Here is a 6,071-nt window from a genome sequence, read left to right as displayed (position 1 = left end):
AAGCCAGGGGCACACGCCAACACTCAGACATCATTTACGAACTAAGCATGTGTGTTTAGTGAGTCCGCGAGATCAGAGGCAGTAGGAATGACCAGGGACGTTCGGTTGATAAGTGTGTGAGTTTGGCTATTTTCCTGTCCTGCTAAGCACTCAAAATGTAACTAGTACTTTTGGGTATCAAGGAAAATGTATGGAGTATAAAGTACAATATTTTCTTATTGAATGTAGTGAAGTAAAAGTAAAAGTAGTAAAAAATATAAATAGTGAAGTACAGATATGCCCAAAAAGTACTTAAGTAAAGTACTTTTACTTAAGTACTTTACACCACTGTGTGTGTGTGTGTGTGTGTGTGTGTGTGTGTGTGTGTGTGTGTGTGTGTGTGTGTGTGTGTGTGTGTGTGTGTGTGTGTGTGTGTGTGTGTGTGTGTGTGTGTGTGTGTGTGTGTGTGCCCCATCAAAAGTCAAATGTTTACAGCGTTTTTCTGTGCCAACACCTTTGTTAATAGCTTGTATGACAACCAAGTGAACTCACCATCAAGGATTTTCGTTCCATAACCTCGGTTAAAGATTAGATCCAATGTTTTAAAAGAAGAAAGTTCCAAAAACCATCATAGATAAAAGGGGTGTTTTAGAAATATGAGCTGGATTTACAACTGTGTAGGCTAGATTAACGAACACTCAATGAAGGAACAGTCAAATGATTATGATTGAGTTATTCTAATGTTTATATTATCAATACCTTACCAATAGTGATTACAGTGCCTTCAGGACTTGGTCTTTTACCAAATAGGGCTATCTTCTGTATACCACCCCTACTTTGACCAAAGATCTGTCAAAGGACACCAGAAACAAAATTGTAGACCTGCACCAGGCTGGGAAGACTGAATCTGCAATAGGTAAGCAGCTTGGTTTGAAGAAATCAACTGTGGAAGCAATTATTAGGAAATGGAAGACATACAAGACCACTGATAATCTCCCTCGATCTGGGGCTCCACGCAAGATCTCACCCCGTGGGGTCAAAATTATCACAAGAACGGTGAGCAAAAATCCCAGAACCACACGGGGGGGCCTAGTGAATGACCTGCAGAGAGCTGGGACCAAAGTAACAAAGCCTACCATCAGTAACACACTACGCCGCCAGGGACTCAAATCCTGCAGTGCCAGACGTGTCCCCCTGCTTAAGCCAGTACATGTCCAGGCCCGTCTGAAGTTTGCTAGAGAGCATTTGGATGATCCAGAAGAAGATTGGGAGAATGTCATATGGTCAGATGAAACCAAAATAGAACTTTTTGGTAAAAACTCAACTCGTCGTGTTTGGAGGACAAAGAATGCTGAGTTGCATCCAAAAGAACACCATACCTACTGTGAAGCATGTATGGAAACATCATGCTTTGGGGCTGTTTTTCTGCAAAGGGACCAGGACGACTGATCCGTGTAAAGGACAGAATGAATGGGGCCATGTATCGTGAGATTTTGAGTGAAAACCTCCTTCTATCAGCAAGGGCATTGAAGATGAAACGTGGCTGGGTCTTTCAGCATGACAATGATCCCAAACACACCGCCCGGGCAACGAAGGAGTGGCTTCGTAAGAAGCATTTCAAGGTCCTGGAGTGGCCTAGCCAGTCTCCAGATCTCAACCCCATAGAAAATCTTTGGAGGGAGTTGAAAGTCTGTGTTGCCCAGCAACAGCCCCAAAACATCACTGCTCTAGAGGAGATCTGCATGGAGGAATGGACCAAAATACCAGCAACAGTGTGTGAAAACCTTGTGAAGACTTACAGAAAACGTTTGACCTCTGTCATTGCCAACAAAGGGTATATAACAAAGTATTGAGATAAACTTCTGTTATTGACCAAATACTTATTTTCCACCATAATTTGCAAATAAATTCATTAAAAATCCTACAATGTAATTTTCTGGGTTTTTTCCCTCATTTTGTCTGTCATAGTTGAAGTGTACCTATGATGAAAATTACAGGCCTCTCTCATCTTTTTAAGTGGGAGAACTTGCACAACTGGTGGCTGACTAAATACTTTTTTGCCCCACTGTATGTTGGAGAGAAATATTTGCAGTCTGTAATATGATATCTGAGTGACACTGACAAAAAAATGAATGGGGCCTCCCTGGCCGGTAATTCGACCATGATAACAAGTTTAGATAGCTGGCCGCTAAACTAATTTAGCAATCTAAAAAATGGAAGCTAACATGGGCTAACTGACTATCAGCGACTGACATAACAAGAGAAAAACAGCTGGCCGCCAGTTGCCCATCACTGGTCTCAGACAAAGATCTAGCATTAGTGTTACTATCCTTTACCCAGTATTGGGAGGGAACAACCATCTAGGACCAGTGTAACTGTCCTGGACCCATGAGGGAAAAACCATCTAGGAACAGTGTAACTGTCCTGGACCCAGTAGGGAACAACCATCTAGGACCAGTGTAACTATCCTGGACCCATTAGGGAACAACCATCTAGGACCAGTGTAACTATCCTGGACCCAGTAGGGAACAACCATCTAGGACCAGTGTAACTATCCTGGACCCAGTAGGGAACAACCATCTAGGACCAGTGTAACTGTCCTGGACCCATTAGGGAACCACCATCTAGGACCAGTGTAACTGTCCTGGACCCAGTAGGGAACAACCATCTAGGACCAGTGTAACTGTCCTGGACCCAGTAGGGAACAACCATCTAGGACCAGTGTAACTGTCCTGGACCCAGTAGGGAACAACCATCTAGGACCAGTGTAACTATCCTGGACCCAGTAGGGAACAACCATCTAGGACCAGTGTAACTGTCCTGGACCCAGTAGGGAACAACCATCTAGGACCAGTGTAACTGTCCTGGACCCAGTAGGGAACAACCATCTAGGACCAGTGTAACTGTCCTGGACCCATTAGAGAACAACCATCTAGGACCAGTGTAACTATCCTGGACCCATTAGAGAACAACCATCTAGGACCAGTGTAACTATCCTGGACCCAGTAGGGAACAACCATCTAGGACCAGTGTAACTATCCTGGATCCAGTAGGGAACAACCATCTAGGACCAGTGTAACTGTCCTGGACCCATTAGAGAACAACCATCTAGGACCAGTGTAACTGTCCTGGACCCAGTAGGGAACAACCATCTAGGACCAGTGTAACTATCCTGGACCCAGTAGGGAACAACCATCTAGGACCAGTGTAACTGTCCTGGACCCAGTAGGGAACAACCATCTAGGACCAGTGTAACTGTCCTGGACCCAGTAGGGAACAACCATCTAGGACCAGTGTAACTGTCCTGGACCCAGTAGAGAACAACCATCTAGGACCAGTGTAACTGTCCTGGACCCAGTAGGGAACAACCATCTAGGACCAGTGTAACTATCCTGGACCCAGTAGGGAACAACCATCTAGGACCAGTGTAACTGTCCTGGACCCAGTAGGGAACAACCATCTAGGACCAGTGTAACTGTCCTAGACCCAGTAGGGAACAACCATCTAGGACCAGTGTAACTGTCCTGGACCCAGTAGGGAACAACCATCTAGGACCAGTGTAACTGTCCTGGACCCATGAGGGAACAACCATCTAGGACCAGTGTAACTATCCTGGACCCAGTAGGGAACAACCATCTAGGACCAGTGTAACTATCCTGGACCCATTAGAGAACAACCATCTAGGACCAGTGTAACTATCCTGGACCCAGTAGGGAACAACCATCTAGGACCAGTGTAACTGTCCTGGACCCAGTAGGGAACAACCATCTAGGACCAGTGTAACTATCCTGGACCCAGTAGGGAACAACCATCTAGGACCAGTGTAACTGTCCTGGACCCAGTAGGGAACAACCATCTAGGACCAGTGTAACTGTCCTGGACCCAGTAGGGAACAACCATCTAGGACCAGTGTAACTGTCCTGGACCCAGTAGGGAACAACCATCTAGGACCAGTGTAACTGTCCTGGACCCATTAGAGAACAACCATCTAGGACCAGTGTAACTGTCCTGGACCCAGTAGGGAACAACCATCTAGGACCAGTGTAACTGTCCTGGACCCATGAGGGAACAACCATCAAGGACCAGTGTAACTATCCTGGACCCATTAGGGAACAACCATCTAGGACCAGTGTAACTGTCCTGGACCCAGTAGGGAACAACCATCTAGGACCAGTGTAACTATCCTGGACCCAGTAGGGAACAACCATCTAGGACCAGTGTAACTGTCCTGGACCCAGTAGGGAACAACCATCTAGGACCAGTGTAACTGTCCTGGACCCAGTAGGGAACAACCATCTAGGACCAGTGTAACTATCCTGGACCCAGTAGGGAACAACCATCTAGGACCAGTGTAACTGTCCTGGACCCAGTAGGGAACAACCATCTAGGACCAGTGTAACTGTCCTGGACCCAGTAGGGAACAACCATCTAGGACCAGTGTAACTGTCCTGGACCCAGTAGGGAACAACCATCTAGGACCAGTGTAACTGTCCTGGACCCAGTAGGGAACAACCATCTAGGACCAGTGTAACTATCCTGGACCCAGTAGGGAACAACCATCTAGGACCAGTGTAACTGTCCTGGACCCAGTAGGGAACAACCATCTAGGACCAGTGTAACTGTCCTGGACCCAGTAGGGAACAACCATCTAGGACCAGTGTAACTGTCCTGGACCCATGAGGGAACAACCATCTAGGACCAGTGTAACTGTCCTGGACCCAGTAGGGAACAACCATCTAGGACCAGTGTAACTGTCCTGGACCCAGTAGAGAACAACCATCTAGGACCAGTGTAACTATCCTGGACCCAGTAGGGAACAACCATCTAGGACCAGTGTAACTGTCCTGGACCCATTAGGGAACAACCATCTAGGACCAGTGTAACTGTCCTGGACCCAGTAGGGAACAACCATCTAGGACCAGTGTAACTATCCTGGACCCAGTAGGGAACAACCATCTAGGACCAGTGTAACTGTCCTGGACCCATTAGAGAACAACCATCTAGGACCAGTGTAACTGTCCTGGACCCAGTAGGGAACAACCATCTAGGACCAGTGTAACTGTCCTGGACCCAGTAGGGAACAACCATCTAGGACAAGTGTAACTGTCCTGGACCCATTAGAGAACAACCATCTAGGACCAGTGTAACTATCCTGGATCCAGTAGGGAACAACCATCTAGGACCAGTGTAACTGTCCTGGACCCAGTAGGGAACAACCATCTAGGACCAGTGTAACTGTCCTGGACCCATTAGAGAACAACCATCTAGGACCAGTGTAACTATCCTGGACCCATTAGAGAACAACCATCTAGGACCAGTGTAACTATCCTGGACCCAGTAGGGAACAACCATCTAGGACCAGTGTAACTGTCCTGGACCCAGTAGGGAACAACCATCTAGGACCAGTGTAACTGTCCTGGACCCAGTAGGGAACAACCATCTAGGACCAGTGTAACTGTCCTGGACCCAGTAGGGAACAACCATCTAGGACCAGTGTAACTGTCCTGGACCCAGTAGGGAACAACCATCTAGGACCAGTGTAACTATCCTGGACCCAGTAGGGAACAACCATCTAGGACCAGTGTAACTATCCTGGACCCAGGACTTTTTGGGTGCAAGAAAATCATAACATTTAACAGTAGAAAAAAGTAGATCATGTAAATTGAAATAATTTTGAGTGTTGAATGTTATCATGATCAATTAGATATTGGAAATTAAATTAAAATGTTTCTGTTGCCAGATTTTTGGGGTTTCTATTACCAGGTATGTAATTACCTCTTTAAGGGCTCTGTTGCGCAGCTGTGCCTAAACTATGCTTGAAACTGGATGTAAAAACTGCATTTGTAAAATGATGCCACGCGCAATTGCATTTTTAAATAAATAAACGTGGTACCAATGTAAAACTGGGCTCCCCCTTTTTTTAAACAAAGGCCAAAACTGCTTTCAAACGTGTTTACCAGCTATCGCATTAAAAATGGTTGTGCATCGACTACTTGTCTGAATAAGTTTCCCTCCTATGGCTCTCGAACACGCCTCGAGGGGAATATTTATCTCGCATAGAACACACAACAAGCCGACTAGGTAAATAGGTC

Source organism: Salvelinus fontinalis, chromosome 26 (genome assembly GCF_029448725.1).
Source record: "Salvelinus fontinalis isolate EN_2023a chromosome 26, ASM2944872v1, whole genome shotgun sequence".
NCBI classification, from domain to species: Eukaryota; Metazoa; Chordata; class Actinopteri; order Salmoniformes; family Salmonidae; genus Salvelinus; species Salvelinus fontinalis.
Note: the sequence above shows the minus strand (reverse complement) of the source record.